We start from the raw sequence: 23,923 nt of genomic DNA on the forward strand, positions 1-23,923 counted from the left end.
AGAAAGTTACAAGGCTGTAAAATTTGGAATTTGTGCTAAATTTACATGTGTTGAAAGGTGGCTACACTGAGCCACAGCGCCAGAGATCGCGCTAGAGAGTATTGTTCCGCCGCCTGCACTGGCAGTGATTCTTCAGATGTCGTGGTAGGCAGTGCGTGTTGAGAACTTGTAGTAGGCAGTGGTTATTGAGAGGTAGCGGAGGAGTGTGCTCGCTGAGATGTCGTAGTGAAAAGTGTTTGTTCCATGTCTTATGCAGTTGTTTGATGGAATAGATAGCAGATGTTGTTCTAATGGAGATATTGTAATGATTTGAGAGGTTTTCATCAATATATGAAGGTAACAAAACTTGATTTATTTTTCATTATTTTAATGTTGTAAATAATGCGTCATTACAGGTTCAGTCAACAAAGCATCTGGCTTGTGTTCTTGTATTACAGTGTAATTCTGGGTTTCTTGCGTAATTATAGTATTTCTATTTTCTTTAATTATTTCAGTATAAATGGTATTTGAAATTTCTTGTCTTGTTGAAGAAGAACCGTGCCAGATGTGTACGTTGAGTCATACTTCCACACACAGAACAGTGACACTTGTGTTTTGGTTTCGTAGGTTTTATAGTTGCTGGGGACTTAATTAATTAATTAATTGTGTTAATGAAAATTTCCATTTCATTCTTTGTTGTTGTTCTATGCAGTCAGATTGTGTAATAATACTAGTCAGGGCCAACCGTTTACGAGACTTCGTAATCGAACAGACAGACACTAAATCAAAAAATTAAAATTATTAGCATTCAAATATAATTAAGCCCCCATGCACATGGCGACCGCTGCTTCGGATCGTCCCTTGAAATCTTCTGATTGTAAAAAATAGTAGACAGTAGTATTGTTGTAGTAATTTGTAGTTTAGTAATTGTAGTCAATATTGCATGTGTAGATTTGGTAATTGGCATTCTTCTAATGGTATTTTTCAAAAATTTTTTTGTTGTTGTCTTGTATACGCGTTTGATAATTTAGTGCAATTATTTTAATTGTTTGTTAATCGTGTTTGAGGGAAGCATTTCGTGTGAATGGTATTGTTGGTGATAACGTGTTATATTCTCTGTAATTTTCATATAGTGACGAGTTTTGTATATTTTGTAAATGATTACGCGATCGATGAAAAAGGCGAAAATGATGAATAGTGAGAATAACGAAATTGTTAACATGGCGAACTCGCCAACACAGGAGAAAAGGATGATGAATAATGGAGTTGAAAAAAATTTAATAAGTCGGGAAAATAGTCCGGAAACAGTTCAAAATTTTTCACAATCAAAAAATTCTCAGATTGCATGGTTAACGACTGAAGAAATGGAGCAGTTAATGAGTGCAATATTAAATTTGGGATCTGAATTAAAAACACGGTTAGACTCACAGGGATCACAAATAGGAACAATTAAAACTGATATGGGAACAATGGAAACACGGTTTGACTCACTGGGTTCACAAATAGGAACAATTAAAACCGAGATGGGAACTTTGGGATCTGAATTAAAAACAATGGAAACACGGTTAGATTCGCGAATAGGGACATGTTTCAAAAACATGAAAGATGAGTTAAAGAAAGAAATTAGAGAAGAAGTACGACCGATTTTGAATTCTCACAATAATAGATTAATTGCAGTAGAGATTAGGCAAAGGGAACAGGATAGAGAACAGGAAGAAAGAGATCGCGCGATAGTACAAAAATTTTCAGAGTTAAATTTACAACGTGCACACGATAAGGAAGAAATATTTGAGAGAATCGAGGAATCCGTATCAAATGACAGAATAAATAACCTAACACAACAATATGAACAGTTAACTACCAAATGTGTTAATACTGAAACCCGAGTCGCGACACTTACGGAAGACGTAAATAAACAGAAAGAAAAAATAGGTGACTTATCGGAAAGAGTTGAGGAGATTTCAGATAAATTGATAAGTCTTAGTTTAAATGGGGATAGAGATTCAGATGACACAGCTCCATTACCATATGCAGAAACCGAAGAGTACCAGAACATAAATAAACATGTTGAAAATCAGGGAAAATTTAATGAACGTGTTAAAAGGGAAGTTGAGGCATTACGAAAGCAAGTCAAACAAATCGAAGGCGAAATTATAGGAAAAGACAGTAGAAGAAATTTAGAATCACAGATAGCAGAAGGGCCTGAAGAAAGTAATTTATTTCATTTACGAGAAGCAACAAGAGAGCGCCAGGCGCGCGAACTTGACAATAATCGACATTCGGACTGGAACAGTCGCGATAGGTCTTTGTCGCCACGAAGCGAAAACTTTGACTATAAACACTTTTTGACTGTTCGGAAATTTAAGATCTTTCGCAATTCTAAGAATGACATACATCCATGTTCATGGTTAGATCAATTTGTGTTCGCACTTCCGCTAAATTTGCCACAAAGTCACAAACTGAAATTTATGTGCAGCTATTAAAGTCCTCAGGGGATTCACTACACTAAGTGAATATGTGCCGTAGCGCTCACAGGGCCCCGAGCTGTGGTGCTATTTCCCTTTTAGTTTTCTGCACCGCTGCCTACTCTTATACTATTCTTTGCATCTATAAAAACAACTCTTCTACTATCAATCTATCTAGACAGTAGGTAAAGAATAACCGGATTTGACTGTTTTACCCAAAAGTGACTTTGGAAATTACCGTTTGGACTTACTATATTTTCTGCAGCATTCATTCGTAGTTTAAACGAAATTTTACCTGTTTATCTTCGTGACAATATTACTTCATATGTTGACGACATTCTTATTGCTAAACGTTCTTGGAGTGAGCACAAAAAATTTTGGATTCATTATTACGTATTTTTGCAAGAGTTGGCATTACAGTGAACTTAGAAAAATCTGAATTTGGTCGTTCTCAGGTGAAATTTCTCGGTCACATTATTTCTACAGAATGTATTCTCCCTGATCCAGAGAAACTAGACGCTATTCGCAATTATGCTGTTCCTTCCACAAAACGTGATGTTCGTAGTTTCCTTGGTGTCCGTAATCTTCTTAGACGCTTTGTTAGATTGGATGATTTGGCCACACCTCGTTTACACATTTCAGTTATGCGCACTTTGGTCCCAGAAAATGCTTTCATAAATTACGAGAAAATTGCTACTTCACTAATATGGAAAAACGTATTCGATCTGTTCTTGCCAAATGCAAATTATGTCAACAGGCTAAGCCGCCAACTGTTTCTCACAGAGCACCGTTGTTTCCTATCATTCCAGCGAAATTAAAGGACATGGCTGCAGTCGATTTGTTCGGTCCAGTGGTTCGTTCTACTAATAGTTTTGCGTACATTTTTGTAGCAGTGGAATTGACATCAAAATATGTGTGTTTTACACCTTTACGCAAAGCAACAGCTCGTTCAGTATCTAATGCTTTCATCAAACATTTTCTTAAAGAAGTTGGTCATGTTGATAAGGTCATATCAGATAATGGATCACGGTTTCGCTCTCAAGTTTGGCTTCGTACTCTACGGCGTCGTAAGATTAAACCAATTTTTATTTCACTTTTCCACCCTCAATCTAATGCTTCAGAGAGATGGATGAAGGAAATCAATAAATTGTGTCACCTTATTGTCATCAGAATCACAGAACTTGGGATAAGTATCTTCATATTTTTCAAAACATCCTGAATGAACTTCCTAATGACTCAACTTCTTTACCGCCTCTATTGATATTAAAAAATAAAGTACCATCAAACTGCATTTCTGAAATCGTTCCTTTTCCGCCTTCACGGAAACTGCGGCATTCTGAAGTTGTCAACCTGGCTCTACGAAATATTGCGTCTGCGGCTGCAAGAAGAGAGAAATCAGCTAAACGTCCTGGTCGTTTAAAAATCTTGTCAGTTGGTCAAAAGGTGTTAATTAAGTCTCATCGTTTCTCTCATAAAGGGAAAGGCTTATGTCGCAAATTTTTTCTGCTTTATAACGGTCCATATAGAGTTCGCAAAATTATTCATAATAACACTGTCGAAGTAGAAACTCTTAAATCTCGACGCTCTAAGGGAATACATCATATATCGAACGTAAAAATTTTTGTGGAATGACATACTTTAGAGAAACTAACAGCTACATGTAAACATGCAGAGAATGCAAGGATACCGCGCCGTGTTCTGGCGGCGGCGCGTACTCAAAGCAACAGTGAAGTCTGCGCGCCGCACAAGGTAGTCGTTGACCGCAAACAATCACTTCCTACGTCACGCGCCTACAGCTGATCGAGCGCTCAGTGCGAATGCACTGACAGCCGTAAACAAATACACAGTCTCATTTCTCCGACTAAATTCTGTATTAAGCTAGAGTGACTTGATGAATTATGTTGTTAACGTTCAGTATTTTTCAGGATACGGTTGTGTAAAATATTTAAGACCTTCAGGTAAATTCTGTGCGTGTCCGACGTTAAGACGACTTGCTATGGAGAAAATTTCAGGAAGAATGTAATTTCAAAGAAAAAAGTAATAAACTAAAAAAAGGTAACTATTGATTGAGTTTATTTTTCAGGTAACATATTTCCACTTAGGTACGTATTTTAGATGTAATTTGCTGCTCGCGATTACGTGATTCATACTTTGTGCTAATATCATGTTCTATGAATTTACTTGTGAAGCGACGTGGTTGTGTACATTTGCTGATTTTGACAATTATTGATTAATGAACAGTGTTATTACTTATGTATATTATGCATCGCTTGGCTGCTATGCCTTTTCACTGATGTCATATTTTTTTTATTATGTGCCTGCTGTGCTTATTTATTTAAATTGTAATTGTCAACTGATTAATTGTGCTGACTGTGGTTATGTATGTAAGTTATACTTTGTGATTTATCTGCTTGCGCCTTCATGTTTACTTATTAAGATTACGTATGAACATTTATTTGCTTATGCTGATATGATGATAATGACCTGTTTATTATGTAAGATACATATTTGCTGCGTTGCGTATGGATTGCATATTAACACATTTCCTTTTGTTGTCATAAGTACTCTTTAATTTGGTGTATAGAAATGCTGATATACTGTGTGCGAACATGGAGTTTAGGTCACACTATGGTATTAATTATAGATTGTTCGCTTGGCAGAGCCTTGTTGTAGGAATTGTGTTGCATCCACTTGTTTACATTCTGTTCTCTACTGGTATATTTACTCGCTATTGCATGTTTTGCTTACGCTCAGTGCCTTATATTTTTAAGATAAGAAAATGAACTGCTATAATTCTACGAACGACATTGGTACAAGAAACTGCATAGAAGTCACATGAGCTGGAGGTTTTATGGAAGCTGTATAAATTTATGGTAATAGGAAGGAAGCTAACGACATGACATACCAACACTAGGTTAGACCATTAACAGTTATTACACTGCATTCTTCGTGAGCAGTTGAAATAGGAAGTGACACTTGACACAAGAAATACTCCACATGTTTGCTTCTGTTTGCCATAATTTTTGAAGTGGTGTACACACTGAAATACCACGATCATTAACACTTCGTAATCGTACTTAATTACTGAGAGTTATTCGAACTAAGTCTGTTAGAGGTCACGTATGCATTTCTTTTATTTAATGATGGACAAGGAACCAAAATGTATCTTATAATTTATAATGAGTAGAAGACTTGGGTCAGATGGATTATACAGAGGTTGTGTGTGGACACTGTGTCTTCGGATTGTATGGGATGCTGAATTGAAGTTGCACTAGGATTTTGTCTGTACTTGTTCGAGGAGACTGACTAGAGGAAAGAGTTGTTATGGAAGTGAAATGATATTGGTGCTGAGGTTTATATGTATCGACGTATTGAAGAGGTATTATTGAAGTATTAAGATTAAGTGATGATGATGATTATTGGAGTTTTCGTGGATAAGAGGTAAGGTAAATGATATTGATGATAAGGTTTATATGTATCGATGTATTGAAGAGGTATTATTGATGATAAGGTTTATATGTATCGACGTAAGAGGTATTATTGAAGTATTGAGATTATGTGATGCTGATGATTATTGGAGTTTGGTGGATAAGAGGTGAAGTAAGTGAGGAGCATATTTTTTTTGTTGGTCTATATGGAACAAGGAGGATGAAGATAGCAGACTAGAACACTCAAGTAGAAGGAAGATTGTCTACACACACACTTTGTTAAATCACTAAGCAGTATATATATTTTTTTTGGAGAGAGGAAGTAATTGCATATCTTGGCTCACTGACAGTTGTTCAGCAACCGTACATTTTGATCTGGCTTGGCAAACATTGGTCTTGACATGATGACTATGACGTTGACTAACTATTATTGACTGTTATACATTGCTGCCACTACTACTTGATACACATGATGAACATAAAATTTTGACAGAATTGCATTTACACAGTTAACACTATTCAATTACACAGTAGTACTTAATGTGGATGAAAGATGAGTGAGTGTCAAAATATCCACAGGTGTACTGCCGGTCTACAGTGTCCAACGGGCACAATATTTCGGCGATCATACATGTCGCCATCATCAGGTTTCTGAAGAGATGTCGTTCCGAGAACGTTGTTCCAAATTTTGCTAAGGTTATGCATCACATCGATTCTGCAGCAGCTAAGAGAATCAAGAAACGAGCCAGCCTCGCATTGGTACGTGAGAGAGTGCAATTCACCCGCCGGAGCCTTGAGTTTATCTCACAGGAATTACTCAAACTACATTTGCAACTGGCTAGTAATTTCACTTCTTTTTCCTGGGATTGGATTGATGGTGTCACCTGGGTTGCAGCTGATTCCGCCCATAAGAAGGCAACGGGACGTCAAACAGCTAAGTTCTCACGTCTCCTTGACAAACCATCACTGCAGGTTCCGGGCAAGACTGTCATCAATTTGAGTGGCATGGTGTTGAGTGATGATGCGGTCTCGGTTTTGCAGAAAGGTCTCAACTTCGCTCCCACCCCCAAGTTCACTCCGGTCGCAGAAATTGTTAGTGCTGTTGAACAGGTTGCAGCTCGACTTCCGCCTGAATCAGCTGAGGAAATACGTCGTGAAACTTGTCGTGCGTTGACGAAATCCAAGCCGATGAAGTCAAATATCACTAGTAAAGAGAGGGCGGCCATTCGTGATCTGAGGGAGCGCTCTGAAATTGTTGTCTTACCGGCCGACAAAGGCAATGCTACAGTTGTTGTTTCCCATAAGGACTACACTGATAAGATGCAGAGCCTGCTAAATGACGATTCCTACCGGAAGATCAGCGTTGACCCTACAAAGAAGGTGGACAACAAGACGAGGTCGCTTCTCAAGGACGCAGATTTACCGGAGGGTGACGCTAAGAAATTGTTACCCCAAGGTCCGGTACCGCTTAGACTATATGGACTCCCGAAGGTTCACAAAGAGGAGGTACCATTACGCCCCATTGTCAGCAACATCAGGGCACCTACATATTTGTTGGCCAAATACCTGACGGGAATATTAAGTCCTTACGTGGGTAAATGCCCTCATCACATCCGTAATTCCGTGGACTTTGTTAAACGCCTTGATAGCTTCACGTTGGGTGAGTCAGATATCATGGTGAGTTTTGACGTCGTTTCCTTGTTCACGAGGGTACCCCTGCGAGAGTCACTAGAATTGATTAGTCAGAAGTTTGACGAGAAGACCACTGAACTTTTTAGGCATGTCTTGACTTCCACGTATTTTCTTTTTAATGGAGAATACTACGAACAGACGGAGGGAATCGCCATGGGTAGCCCACTCTCACCGGTGGTAGCGAATTTGTACATGGAGAACTTCGAGGAGGAAGCCCTGTCGTCATCCGAATGGAAACCTACTTGCTTTTTCCGTTACGTGGACGACACTTTCGTCATCTGGCCACATGGTATGGATAAACTCCTTGACTTCCTTACACATCTAAACTCCATACACCCCAACATCAAATTCACTATGGAGACTGAAACGGAGGGTAAACTACCTTTTCTTGACGTCTTGGTCAAGAGAAGGCCTGACGGCACCCTAGGTCATGGGGTGTATCGGAAGACAACGCACACTGATCTGTATTTGCACGCAGACAGCTGCCACCACCCTTCACAGAGGAATGGGGTACTTAAAACTCTAGTACATAGGGCGCGCACTATCTCTGACGCAGAGAGTCTACCACAGGAATTGGAACATCTGAGAACTGTATTTAGAAAAAATGGGTACTCAGAGTGGCAGATTCAACGTGCTCTCCGCCCAACCACTACAGCACAACCTGCGGATATGGATGAAATCACGAGGGAGGAGGTAGGCACTGCGTTTATCCCATATACAGGCGCACTCTCGGGAAAGATCGCCCGCATTTTGAAGAAACACCGGGTCGGAACGGTGTTTTGTCCTCCGAATAAAACTCGTGCACTGGTGGGGAGTGCCAAAGATGACCTCGGTTTGAGGAAGGCCGGCGTGTACCAGATTCTGTGTCAATGTGGCAAGTCGTATATTGGTCAGACGATGCGCACCGTCGAGGATCGATGCCGTGAACACCAGAGGCACACTCGACAGATGTATCCGAGCAAGTCGGCGGTCGCTGAACATTGTTTGTCGGAAAATCACGCTATGGAGTATGAACGCACGAGGATTCTGGTACAGACGTCGAGATACTGGGACAGCGTTGTTAGAGAGGCCATCGAAATTCGCACCAATGACGACCTCATAAATCGTGACTGTGGCTATAATCTTAGCAAGGCTTGGGAACCAGCGATTGGGTTAATCAAGAGTAAATCGAGCAAATGTATAGTTGTGACGACCACGGCGGACGGAGCCATCACACCGACGTCATCTCAGACGCCGTCGCAATCTGTTCCACCGCGCGACCGTGGCGCGGGGCGCGGACGGCGGAGTGAGCGCGCCGCGGGCGGAGGGTATTTAAATCCGCCGCCGCCGCGACCGAACCCAGTTCCACCTGAGCAGCCATAGTGTACGGATCTCCGTGCCGGCACGTTCACAGGAGCTCAGTCCGTCAGTTCACCTGATGATGGCGACATGTATGATCGCCGAAATATAGTGCCCGTTGGACACTGTAGACCGGCAGTACACCCGTGGATATTTTGATTATCAAATACGCCGGGAGAAACTCAAGAATCACATGAGTGAGTGTGTTTTCCTTTTCCTATCCCAAATTGGTACCAACCTATCTCCTAAATATTATTTTACTTGTTGTTGTGGCTTGCACTGACACCCATAAATATTATAGGTTTACTGCTATTTGTGTATTGTAATAGTTAATATGACAACTACCTGATATCATTTGTGCGTTTATTATGATTTGTATGTTTAGTGTAAGAGCATTGATAATAATTTTGTTAATTGTGTGTGCACTCAAACTATTGTTCATGACTGAACTGTCTCATTAGTGATAGTGAGTATTATGGACTGTTACCTGCACTTGTTCAACATAATGGGTGCCACTTGGAAATGTTTAATTTGTGCTAATGAACTTTGAGTAACTGACTGATTAGTGATAGGGAATATTATGGACTGTCACTTGCACTTTTTCTACATGATTCGTGCCACTAGGACATGTTTAATTTCTGCTGATGAACAGTGTGATTAGTGAAAGTGAATATTATGGACTGCGGTCAGCACCTGTTCAACATTGCTGGGTGCCACTGGTGGACTGCTTCTACTGAAATGATGTCACTTGTTGCTATCTGCACCTGCTCAACATTGCTGGGTGCCACTGATGGACTGTTTCTACTGAAAAGATGTCACCTGTTGCTGTCTGCACCTGCTCAACATTGCTGGGTGCCACTGATGGACTGCTTCTACTGAAATGATGTCACTTGTTGGTGTCTGCACCCGATCAACATTGCTGGGTGCCACTGATGGATTGCTTCTACTGAAAAGATGTCACCTGTTGATGTCTGCACCTGTTCAACATTGCTGGGTGCCACTGATGGACTGCTTCTACTAAAAAGATGTCACCTGTTGATATCTGCAACTGTTCAACATTGCTAGGTGCCACTGATGGACTGCTTCTATTGAAATAATGTTACTTGTTGGTATTTGCACCTGTTGACCATTGCTGGGTGCTACTGCTGGAACTGTCAACTACTTGTTTCTTGGGCTATGGAAAGCGTTTATGTGAATATTTGTATAAACTGATTTTTTGTGTATTACTGTTTGTGAAAAGTTATGAGACTCTTACCTGCATATATTCGTCATTGCTGACGCTATTGATTGAACTGTTTAACCACATAATACTTGTGTGAACTATTATGTAAAGTCACATGTATGAAAGAATTTGTATTGCTTACTGTATTCTATATATTAGGTTATTGAAAGGTCAGTGCAAAGCCAAAATTTTATCTAGTTATATGATATTTACGCATTAATATTATCTTTTATTTTTGTCTGTATTTTTTTGACGAATTTGGTGGTATTTTCACCACCAATGCTGGCAAAAATACCATCAAATTCTAGCCCGTGGAGGAAGGGCATATGAAAGGTGGCTACACTGAGCCACAGCGCCAGAGATCGCGCTAGAGAGTATTGTTCCGCCGCCTGCACTGGCAGTGATTCTTCAGATGTCGTGGTAGGCAGTGCGTGTCGAGAACTTGTAGTAGGCAGTGGTTATTGAGAGGTAGCGGAGGAGTGTGCTCGCTGAGATGTCGTAGTGAAAAGTGTTTGTTCCATGTCTTATGCAGTTGTTTGATGGAATAGATAGCAGATGTTGTTCTAATGGAGATATTGTAATGATTTGAGAGGTTTTCATCAATATATGAAGGTAACAAAACTTGATTTATTTTTCATTATTTTAATGTTGTAAATAATGCGTCATTACAGGTTCAGTCAACAAAGCATCTGGCTTGTGTTCTTGTATTACAGTGTAATTCTGGGTTTCTTGCGTAATTATAGTATTTCTATTTTCTTTAATTATTTCAGTATAAATGGTATTTGAAATTTCTTGTCTTGTTGAAGAAGAACCGTGCCAGATGTGTACGTTGAGTCATACTTCCACACACAGAACAGTGACACTTGTGTTTTGGTTTCGTAGGTTTTATAGTTGCTGGGGACTTAATTAATTAATTAATTGTGTTAATGAAAATTTCCATTTCATTCTTTGTTGTTGTTCTATGCAGTCAGATTGTGTAATAATACTAGTCAGGGCCAACCGTTTACGAGACTTCGTAATCGGACAGACAGCTACAAAAAATTAAAATTATTTGCATTATATAATAATTAAGCCCACATGCAGTGTATGTCACAACATAAATGACTGTAATTCTGGTTCTAATTCAGCTACAGCAATGAAAATGATATCACTGGAAAGCGAACGAATAGACCTTTACATTGATATGCCGCATGACAGGTTTCTGAGAATTCTCATACTAAAGGACATTGACCTTGACCTTTGCCTTTGAATAGCTCAAAACACCACATCTTCAATTTTTTTGAAAAAGAAATATATTAAATTGTTGCAGTATGTGACTATAAATATGGTAAATATCAAGATGGCACACCAAAGGCATCATGCACAAAAAATTATTTTGTCAACATGCAGTAAGCAGCTATGTATCCAGTTCTTTCTATAACACCAGCCAAAAGCCGTTGGTTTTATTCAGACTAGTGCTTTAATACTTCTAGCTGTGTACAGCCAATGAGAGACACTTTTATTTCACCCAATCAACATTAGCCTGGCTTAGCGAACAGCCAATCAGAGAAACTCTTATGTCAACTAGTCACCATTAGTCCACGGATCACTATACAGGCTGTCCAAGCTATCTTGTCCACCCAAAATATCTCTGGAACAATAACAGCGATTGGGAAACGACTTTCACCGGTATCAATGTAGGGCTGGGGCCCATGAATGTACATATTTGGAAACATTCTAAAACGAAAGCATATGTGTTTTTTAACACAAAATTATGTTTTTTTAAATGGACCTCCTGTATTTTTTCTTCAGCAATCCATAGCATGACAAAGCACATACACAGCTGCGTTGATTGCATCGCAATATTCCCATTACATCCCGAGATATTGAGACGGGAGTTGACGCTTGAAACACCCGACATGCCCTGCTAGCGCACGTCCTGAGGCTCAGGCGTGAACCCCATGCTGCCCGTAATCGCGATGTGATTGACATGTGTAATCACACCTCCATACTTATCAAAAGGTCCGAAACGAATAATACGGTCTGCTGCCATTAACTCTCATAAGCACATAATGGTTTCCCTCTTGCACGTTTTACGTATCTACGTACACAATATGAACCAGTACCGATCGGTGTACACCCGTCAGGTTGTCTTATTTATCCTGCACACCCAAAATAAGGTTTATCTAATGCGTTATATGACCCATTGTGCCTGTCGCGCAGGGCCTGGCTCTACATAGTCAAGTGTCCAACGTAGTTCCCACTACTGCCACAGTTACCACTTCGCCTTGTTTATGATTTGCGACCCATGCAAACTCCTGTACGCCACCACCCTCCGAGCATCCCATTTGTTGTTGCTTTGGCGTGCATTACACCGCTTGCCAGTGTAGTCGTGCATCAGAGTAATCTAGTGACGGCACGGAGGTGGTACACATTGTGAATAAACGTTGTGTTGTGGAACTTATACTGTACAGTATAATGTACACACATGAAGATATGTCTGATCTATGGAGAATGTACGTTGACGGGAAATACGTTATGAGATTGCTTGTTTGTTGATAGTACTGTTGGCGAACATTATGATTATTAATATGTCTGTTTTCTACCCTACTCTACATACCTGTACTGTACCCTGTTGTAGGTGGACGAAATGCTGTTCAGGCAGAACGACTGTACAGAAGACGATTCCCTGACAAGCCATCGCCTTCGCGCCGGATGTTTGGTCGTCTCACATCTCGTCTACGTGAAACGGGAAGCTTAAATCCAAGACCTCGACATCGTCCTAGAACACGCACAGATGAACGTGCTGAAGTTGCTGTGCTCGCTACCATAGCTGTGAATCCTCAAATCAGCACACGTCAAATTGAACGTGAAGTTGGTGTGTCGAAATTAAGTGCACAGCGTATTCTTAAACGTCATAAATTTCATCCTTACCATGTTCATTTACACCAGGATCTTCATGGAAATGACTTCCGCAATAGGGTAACATTTTGTCGGCGGGCTCAGCAAAAACTTCTGACTAATCCAAATTTTTTTACAGATGTTCTCTTTACCGACGAGACATCATTCTCCAACAAAGGAATTGTCAATATGAGGAATATGCATTATTGGTCCACAGACAATCCAAAATGGCTCCGTCAGGTAGAGCATCAACGTCCGTGGAAAGTTAATGTTTGCTGTGGGGTTATTGGGGATACCATTATCGGACCTTTCTTTATAAATGGCATCCAAAATGGCAGACAATACTCCAAATTTATACGACACAATCTTCCTGTTCTGTTGCACACCGTACCTCTGAACCGCAGAATTGTCATGTGGTATCAGCATGGCGGATGCCCTGCACATAACGCCTTACGAGCACGACGATTTCTGAACCGTAAGTTCCCTGGTAGATGGATTGGACGAGGTGGCCCAGTTAGGTGGCCTGCCCGATCTCCGGACCTTACACCGCTGGATTATTTTCTTTGGGGAGCAGTGAAGGATGCTGTTTACCAACATGAACCAACAACACCAGAGGACATGAAGCAACGCATTATTGATGCTTGTACAGCCATCAAAGAGGAAACAGTAGCACGAAGTAGGGCATCCTCCATCCGCAGAGTGACCCTATGTATGCAAGCCAATGGGCATCACTTTGAGCATGAGATGTGAACGCTATGTTTAGTATGTAGTGCTAGTATCACAGTGGAAGTTTCCACAAAGGGCCATTTTACCCAGTGATGTTAAGAAATATTTGTTTGCAACAATTTGTCATTTAAAGCATGAGATAAACATAACATTGATAATTATGTGATAATAAAACTAATTGGTTAAACATGTTTACATTCATCTTCTATGTCCTACCTGAACTTCCCAAATCAAAACATTTTTACCTAAACAACGGTAAAACTTTTAGTCCACTTGCTCGTTCCACTAAAACCATCAACATGAATTTTACTGTTACGAGTGAATGATTAACTGTCACTTACGCTAGATCTACAATCAAGTAAAATTTGTACGTTGAACGGCATTCCTTTTTAGTAACGGATCAACGATAAGCGAAGTTAACTTTGTGACTAACGTTACGGTACACAGATATGTTACAGAACCGCATCACCCCTAGCCTATGGGATAAATACCTGCTGGAATGTACGACGTTAATGCAGGATGGCAGCAGACCCTATTATTCGTTTCGGACCTCTTGATAAGTATGGAAGTGTGATTACACATGTCAATCACATCGCGATTACGGGCAGCATGGGGTTCACGCCTGAGCCTCAGGACGTGCGCTAGCAGCGCATGTCGGGTGTTTCAAGCGTCAACTTCGCGTCTTAATATCTCGGGATGTAATGGGAATGTTGCGATGCAATCAACGCCATTGTGTATGTGCTTTGTCATGCTATGGATTGCTGAAGAAAAAATATAGGAGGTCCATTAAAAAAAACATAAGTTTGTGTTAAAAAAACACATATGCTTTCGTTTTAGAATGTTTCCAAATATGTACATTCATGGACCCCAGCCCTACATTGATACGGGTGAAAGTCGTTTTCCAATAGCTGTTATTGTTCCAGAGATATTTTAGGTGGACACGATAAATGGGACACAAATATGACGGTAGTATCTGTTCCCGAACGAACAGTTACCGTGGATGACCATGCAGCTTTTGTTAGAAATGAAATGATAATTAAATGGACACCCTAGCTGCAAACAGGCGTTGATGTACTTCATTGGGGACACGTTGAAAATGTGTCATATATAGTTAAAATATGGCTTCCCGGCCATTGACCTTCTTGTGCGAACGCACACGCTATGCCCGAACTCGTACGGGACTTGGTAGATTAATCTGCCACGAGTAGTGAGTATGATGGGCAAACATCTATTAGGCGCACTACGAATGTAGTGTTGTGGACATGTTGGGAATGTGGATCTCACGGGTAGCGTGCAAGGGATAAGTCCCTGCAGACGCACCATCCTCTGTGCCCGCGGTGCCTCAGATGGACAGTCGTGTTCCGGCACTCGGCCAGTGCACATCGCGCGGTGACGGGCGGTCGCGCGGGCCAGTGTTTACGTCGCGAGCAGTGCTGAGGTGGAGAGCTGAGCAGTGAGTGCGAGCGCTGCTGACGTTTCTTTCTGTATAGCTGTTGTAAGTACGATGTCGAGACAATTAACAGAGCGAACAGCGTTCAGTGTGTTTTCGATCGCGCTGCCTTGCGAACGACGGCTTTTGACATTCACGAGTGGATCTTTGAGGATCTGAAATTGCCTGAAGATATAGTCGACACGTTCCAGTTGGACTTTGTGCAGTACTCGTTATTTATCAAATTTATTTCGAGTGACACTTATGAGAAATTCGTTGAGGAGCATGCTGGTGTCTAACCATTTCGTCATAATGATGGCAGCATTAGTAATGTCCAAATCGTGCCTTCGGGGTACGGAGTGAGAACCGTCAAGGTATTTAATGTGCCACCTGAGTGCCCTAATGACCTGATTGCACGATCTCTGTCTCTGTACGGCGCTGTTTTGTCAGTTACAAACGAAAAATGGTCGAGTGCATATCGCTACCAAGTTAACAGCGGGGTGCGAAGTGTACGTGTAGACTTAAAAAAGCATATACCTTCGTATGTCACCATTGGCGGCTGTCGTGCACAGGTAACTTACATTGGACAACCCCCTACCTGTTCGATCTGCTGTTCAACAGAATATCTGCGGATGAACTGTACACGTCGACGTCCATTTCAACTTCCACGGGAACGTCCTGCGGACGGTAGTGAAAACCTTGTTCCGCTATTGAGTGAGGTAGTCGCGGGGACTGTGCAACCACCCCGGCAGCCGGAACGTGTTAGCGAGGCGGAGATGCCAGTGCAGGTGGAATGCAGTGCCAAAGACATTCGCGGTGGGACGGACGTCGATTCGGCACCGTCATCCTCAACGGGGCAGTTACCGCTGGATAGCAACGATGAGCAACTAAGCCGTGTGAGATACAGGAGCGGGTGCACAACAGTTTGCCTGAACCACCCCTATCGGTAGAGAGTGCAGCGGAAACGAAGAAAGGCCGCCGAAGAGAAGCAATGGGAATAGTAGCAAAGAGGAAAAGTCGGATGATTTGAGACCCGTACACATGACAGAAAGTGGCAGCGAGACTGAACCTCAATCTTCTCGCTCCGTGCGCTGCGAGGACACCGCGAGGCAAGACCGCATCCGTGAACAAACCAAACACCTGAAGGCACTACTGAGCGCTGAGAGGGAACAGAGCACCGTAACGGCTAAGAGGAAGAGCGAACAGAGTAGCGAGCAGCTGCAGCAGCGCTCCCGCAGGAACTCGGTGACGTCAGTCGCAGCCCCACGTGGTGGCCAGGCGGACGCGACCACGTTGACAGACTCAGCCGGCGGTGGCGGGCAGGGCGGCGCGCGCACCGCGCAGCACCCCGACAGCAGTGAGCCGTGGTGGCAGCAGAACGAGGAGATGCAGCAGTAGCTGCTCTCGCGTAAGACCATCGCGCTGCGACATTTCCACTCCCTGACCCGTTATTGGTTTTGACATTTCGCTTCGTACTCCAGACGTTCCCGACGAGTTTTTGTTCAAAGCCGTCGAGAAGGACGATCCAACACTCAGAGCTCATTGTCCTTTGAACCATCATGTGCGATAGCCAAACCTACAACGTTACCACACTTAACGTCAATAGAATTCAAAGTGCGGTGAAACTCCGTTCGCTAACTGATTTCTTGTATGGTACCAGCGTTGACATTGCCCTCCTACAGGAGGTAGTCACAGTCTTGGAAGTGCCCGGTTACGTTCTCATTGATAACATCAATCTCCAGGATGCTCTAGGCACTGCCATACTTCTGCGCGACGGTATACCCTTTACGGATGTGCAGCGGCTGCCTAGTGGTCGTGGCATTTCTCTTCGACTGAATGGTGTGCAGATTGTTAACGTGTACGCCCCCTCAGGTAGCACTCATAAGAGAGATCGTTCAAAATTTTATAAAAACGAGGTTCCCATTCTTCTTAGCGCTTATCGTGCACATCTCATCCTCGGTGGTGACTTCAATTGTGTGCTTAACGACACAGACCAAACTCCTAATACGAAGAGATGTATCGAACTTGAACATTTAATTCATGGCGTGCGTCTTCACGATACATGGCAACAACTGCACGGTGAACGGGTAGCGTACACCTTCGTAACCAGTCATTCTGCCAGCCGGCTGGATAGGATCTATGTGTCCGATGCCCTCCAGCGACACACTGTGAACTGTGACATAGCTCCTGTCAACATCTCCGACCATTGTGCGTATCAGTGTTACCTTAACCTACAACGCCAGCAAATATATCGCGGGAAAGGCTACTGGAAATTGAATGTCAGCCTTCTGCAGGATGCCCAACTTGAAGAGGAGGTGAACATAACGTGGCAACAACTCCAGCGGCAACGACGTCGTTACGATAGCGTTCTCCAGTGGTGGATTCAGTGTGCTAAGCCTAAATTACGCCTCACCCTCATGAGCTACGCCCGACAAAAAAGCTATTGGCAGAAACAGACTATTGAATTTTATTATCGCTGTTTGAGAGGACTGTACAGTCGCTCTAACAATCCTTCTCGCGATATCGACGTAAAGATCAAACGATATAAAGCGAAAATCACGGCGATACAACGCCAACGAATGCAAGGCATCATCGTGCGAGCCCATCCCAAGGACGTTGCCGCCGAAGAACGGGCCTCTCTGTACCACATCCTGAGAACGACGAAACGGTGTAAAGCCATGTCGATTGAAGCCGTCTTTGATGACGCTGAGAATGCCATCACGAAGCAACGTGACATCATCTCGCACGTCTACGACTATTACAGTCAACTTTACAAGAAGCAATCCGTTCATGAAAGCTCGTGCGACGATTTTCTTAGGACCTTGAGCTGTCGCTTGTCACAACAGGATAATGCAAATCTGGCATCTCTTTTCACAGAGGACGAAATCCGACTGGCGGTCTACAGTGCAAAGAAAGGGAAGTCCCCAGGACCCGACGGTCTCAGCGCTGAGTTTTACCAGCGTTACTGGAACCTCCCCGGTCCGACACTCATCGAGATAGCGAATGAACTCTGGCACCTGGAAGGTATACCCAAGGCATTTACGGAAGGTATCATCCTGCCCTTACCGAAAAAAGGTAACAGCAGGAAGGTCGAAAACATGCGACCCATCACACTCCTGAATGCCGATTTCAAAATCATCACCAGATCGATTAAGCTAAGGATGCAAACCGTTGCCGACCGCTGGTGGCCGAGCGGTTCTGGCGCTACAGTCTGGAACCGCGCGACCGCTACGGTAGCAGGTTCGAATCCTGCCTCGGGCATGGATGTGTGTGTTATCCTTAGGTTACTTAGGTTTAAGTAGTTCTAAGTTCTAGGGGACTTATGACCTCAGCAGTTGAGTCCCATAGTGCTCAGAGCCATTTGAACCATTTTTTTTTTTTGCAAACCGTTATGTACAAGGTTTTGGGCAGTTACCAGTACAGTGCAGTGCCAGGCCGAAGTGCAATCTCAGCTGCCTGCGATTTGAGGGACATCATCTGTTCATATGCTGAAACCAAAGGACAGGGCGCTCTGATCTTTCTAGATTTTGAGAAGGCTTATGACCGTGTACGTCATGACTTCCTCTTTAAAAGCATGAAGAAACTAGGATTTGGACCTCATCTCATAGAATTAATTCGCAAACTTACTGCAAACGCCTCTTCACGGATTCTCCTTAATGGTCATTTTACAAAAGAAGTTTCCATTGAGCAATCCATCCGCCAAGGCTGTCCTCTGTCAATGATTTTGTACGCCATTGCAGTAGAGCCGCTACTGAACAACTTAGCGCATAGCGGGATCGGGATTAGCGTCGAGTCAGTCACTATCCTTGCATTGCGTATGCTGACGATATATGCGTAACTGTGTCATCATCGCAACAACTTCTGTCAGCGGAAACTCTTTTACAAACATTCACATTTCTTTCAGGAGCAATACTAAATAGAACTAAAACCACAGCTTTGCAGATCGGTGGCGGTATCGGAGACATATCCCATGTTACCTGGTACAAGGTCATGGATTATCACACAACCCTCGGTGTTACCTTTGAGGCCAAACCAGACAAATTCCTGACGAAGAACTGGTCACACATGCTTAATAAATTACGTGCTGCTTTGATACTTCACTCCGACCGTGACTTGAACATACTACAGAAAGTTAAGACCATCGAGATCGCCATTACGAGCAAGATGAATTATTTGGCGCAAATTCTTCCAATCTCCGACCATCTAGCCAAGAGTATACAACAAGCGTTATGTTGGTTTCTTTTTAGGGGGCACATTTTCAATGTTCAATTCGGTACCTTAACCTTACCTTTGTTCAAAGGTGGCCTTAACTTCATTAAAGTACACAACAAATGTGTCACCCTGCTCCTAAATCGCATCAGGAAGGAGTTCCGTACCCGGAGGACCAGTATCATCGCAAACCTCATTCAGCGGTGGAAGCCTCATAGCCATGACCCACCCGTTAATATCGCCGGCATTCCACTTTCTTACCGACATGTGCGACTGTACTACATGGAAATGAGCTACATTCGACACAACATCGTCGATAACGGAAGCCTGACGAACAGGAAGCTTTATGGCCTTCTCATGACAACAAACCACAGGAATCGTCTCGAAGAAAAACATCCTACATACACATTGGAGTATAGTATGGTGGAATGTGCACAGCGACGTGTTACCGTCACGCGTCATAGCCGACTAGTATCTAACAGTCAACGATAAAGTAGCAACGAATGAAAAGCTACATAAAATAGACCTTCATCCAACGCCCAACTGTGACGCATGCGGAAGAGTCGATACGCTTCTTCATAGGTTCACGTGCGGACTTGCAGAAGAAATTACTACATTTCTTCGTCAACGATTGTCGGTGATAGACCGTACGACGCCCTGTGGTGTAGACCTTTTAAAGATCATTCAGCCACAAAAACTGAGATATCCACGAGCAAAAAACAACGCTGCAACGTGGATCATGGGCCACACAGCATCGTTTATTATGCAGGATAGGCATGCTACTTTCCTCGACTATTATTCTTACATAGAAATTGAACACTTTAAAATGAGACAACATTGTGACTACAGGAGGATATTTGGAAATATGCTGAAAATCAAAATTAACGGTTAAATGCTTCAAATACAATATTTCGGATAGCAGAGTTTGCCAGTGACCTGTATGTATGAATCCTACTTGCTTCCTGGGACTTTAGTTCTTGTCGGAATTTTACGATACTATTCATATGCTCACCAATGCAGAAGGCAGTTTTTTCTTTCCCATTTTCGTTTTTTCACATTTCCCTTCTCTCGCAGAGCAGAGAGCAGTGGAGCAACTATCCTTCAACTATGAAGTGTTAGTTTTTTGTGCACCATAAAAATTCCTGTTTACTACTTAACGCAAAAAGAAAAAAGCTCAAGAAGACATTTCATTTCTTATATTGCGCAACGGCAGCCTAAAAATGATATATACATTGTTCATTCTATTCTCATTACAAATTGGAGCAAATGTTTACTTTCCTTCAAAAAAAAAAATAAAATAAAATACAGTAAAATAGTGGTCTAGGAGTAGCGTCTTAAAAAAATGGATAGATCGTCTGCGATAAAAAAAAAAAGATCGATGGAGCGTCTGCCATGTAAGCAGGAGATCCCGGGTTCGAGTACCCGTCGGGGCACACATTTTCAACATGTCCCCAATAAAGTACATCAACGCCTGTTTGCAGCTAGGGTGTCCATTTGATTATCATTTCATTTCTAACAAAAGCTGCATGGTCATCGCCGGTAACGGTTCGTTCAGGAACAGATACTACCGTCATATTTAAAATATGGCTTCCCGGCCATTGACCTTCTTGTGCGAACGCACACGCTATGCCCGAACTCGTACGGGACTTGGTAGATTAATCTGCGACGAGTAGTGAGTATGGTGGGCAAACATCTATTAGGCGCACTACGAATGTAGTGGTGTGGACATGTTGGGAATGTGGATCTCACCGGGAGCGTGCAAGGGATAAGTCCCTGCAGACGCACTATCCTCTGTCCCCGCGGTGGCTCAGATGGATAGAGCGTCTGCCATGTAAGCAGGAGATCCCGGGTTCGAGTCCCAGTTGGGACACACATTTGCAACATGTCCCCAATGAAGTACATCAACTCCTGTTTGCAGCTAGGGTGTCCATTTAATTATCATTTTATTTGTAGCTGGGACACCCTGTATATTGTGCAAATTTTGTTTCCTATTTTTCATTGCTGTGGCTTGTTTAACAAAGTGCAGTGTAAATGTGTCGCAAAGTAATATTTAGTAAAACATGGATTTCAAGTCAAATTTGTATTGTTGCAACCCGTTTAGGGAAGAAGGTCGTTCAAGAGTGCAAAAGAATTTAAGGGGTGTTCAGGAGTGGATGGTAAACAAATATGCTAATGTATTGTTAGGTGGAAAAATGTTCACTAAATGTAGAAAAAAAATATCGCAAATCCCAACAATCACTGCAGATGTTGCCTCAGTTGTGTCAGGTACTTCCAGAGAAGATTTAAGTGAAGATGAAGTAGCATCATATCTGGCACTCGATGCTTTAAATAGTAGCCTTCAGTAGTTAGATGAATCTCCTGTGAAGAAGAAGAGGCTTCAGAGAGAAAAATTACCCAGAGCAAAAACTGAAAAAATAGCCTCTGCGTTGGAGCGTACTTACGTGGCTCTACGGGAAAAAGAAAAGAGTGAAAATGGAAAAAGTGAAATTATCACCCATCTGAAAGATAAGTTTCACAATTCTGACCGTATGTGGGAGAAAACACAAATTATAGCTGTACTTCCAAAGAGTTGTAGAATAAGGTAAACTATGAAAGAATTTTCTGCTTCATATTACATGGTGCGGAAATCAAAACAGTTAGTAGCAGAACATGGTATATTAGTGACGCCAAATCCAAAGCCAGGTAAGACATTATGTGAGAAAGCTGTTCAGTGTGAGCGTTCAGTGTTTTTACTGTGATCATGACGTGAGCCGTATGGTGCCAGGAAGAAAAGACTTTGTGTCTGTGAAAGAAAATGAAATTACAGTACATAAACAAAAGCAGCTAGTGTTGCACAACCTTAAGGAACTGTACGCATATTTGAAAGGCAAACACCAAGACATAAATATTGGATTCTCCAAATTTTGTGAGTCGCGGCCAAAGCACTGGGTTCTTGCCAGTGCCAGTGAACCCATGCTGTTAGTGTGTGTGTCTTGCACCAGAATATCAAGTTAATAATTGAAGGTTGTAAACTTAAAGCACTAACAAAGAGTGAAGAATATACATTACCATCATACAAGCACTGTGTAGCCTTTGTTACACGTAATCCTGCACTACCAGCATGTTTCTTAGGTTCATGTCCCTATTGTCCAGGCGTGACAAGACTAAGATTATCTGTACGGTCCGTTTGGTCAGAACTGCATTGACGAAATTGCATGTAAGCGTTGGTTAACTACAGGCAGGGTAGTTCTCGAGGCTATAACAAAGTCAACAGATAATTTCATTGAGGTGTTTGTATCGAGGTTACAACAGCTCCTACCGCACTCATTTATACTTGTATGGATATGGTGTCTGTTCTTTCGGACATGTCAGAAAGAACAACACCATATACATATATGTATATAGTTCTGGAAATACCGGCCACGAGCTTCTTCTTCTGTGCGGCTGCACACGTATTCCCAGAACTCTTACGGGACTTGGTAAGAATGTCTTCCACATGTAATGAGTGTGTTGGGGTGGGACACTACGAATGTGGAGTGTGGACATACAACGTGAGAATGTGGGTCTCGCGGGAAGCGTGCGCGAGATAGTCCGTGCAGTCGCACTATCTGTCATGCCCTCGGTGGCTCAGATGGATAGAGCGTCTGCCATGTAAGCAGGAGATCCCGGGTTCGAGTCCCGGTCAGGGCACACATTTTCACTTGTCCCCGTTCATATATATCAACGCCCGTCAGCAGCTGAATGTATTAATATAGTTCTAATTTCATACTCATTTATCTCGCTTACTACAGAGACTCAAGCACTAATGAAATACGACATGTATCATACGTGGAAATATCTGATTGCCTACAGCATGATACAGCGTGTGTTTATTCTTCCCAGACAAATTTCATCAATTTCTTAAATGTCAGTTTTCAAATACAAAGCACATTTATTACTTTTCGGATGGATGTGCTGCCTAATACAAAAGCAGAAAGAACTTTATGAATCCGGATTACCATCAAGAAGATTTTGCTACAGCGCATGGTGGGATAGTAGGGACTGTAAAGACATTAGCAAGACTTGCCAGCCTCAAGCGACCTTAGGAAAACCGTATTTTGACATCACGACAGTTCCATTACACATCGGTTTCTCATCATGACGAAGATACGGCCAAGCTGAAACAACGTTACAGAAATACAAGGACGATTCCAGGTACCCATAAGCTTCATTGTGTGATATCTGTTAACTAAAGTTTAGTAAAGACAGAGACATATTCTGCTTCTTTAGTGAGTAGAGAAGAGTCACTGATTGCTATGGTGAATGAAATGCTGTTAACAAATATACATGGATTTGTTACCTGTATGTATGACAGTCGTTGGTGGGTTGCATATGTCTTACAAACATGTGAAGAAACAGATGAAGTAAAGGTCAATTTCTTGCATCCACATGGACCATCTCCGTCATTTGTGTTTCCTGCCAAACCAGAAAATTGTGTCATCAGAAAATGTGACATTATCACAAGAGTGTATCCAGTGACACTAGCTGGAAGGACATACAGGGTGATTCAAAAAGAATACCACAACTTTAAAAATGT

At 42.3% G+C, this 23,923-nt stretch overlaps 1 non-coding gene across 1 annotated transcript; it reads left to right on the plus strand.

Moving 5' to 3' along the window:
- The first annotated feature begins 22,962 nt into the window (after positions 1-22,962).
- Trnat-ugu (transfer RNA threonine (anticodon UGU)) lies at positions 22,963-23,037 on the plus strand. Its single transcript has one exon. It is a non-coding gene; the product is annotated as a tRNA-Thr (tRNA).
- Positions 23,038-23,923: the final 886 nt, after the last annotated feature.

Source organism: Schistocerca nitens, chromosome 4 (assembly GCF_023898315.1).
Source record: "Schistocerca nitens isolate TAMUIC-IGC-003100 chromosome 4, iqSchNite1.1, whole genome shotgun sequence".
NCBI lineage: Eukaryota > Metazoa > Arthropoda > Insecta > Orthoptera > Acrididae > Schistocerca > Schistocerca nitens.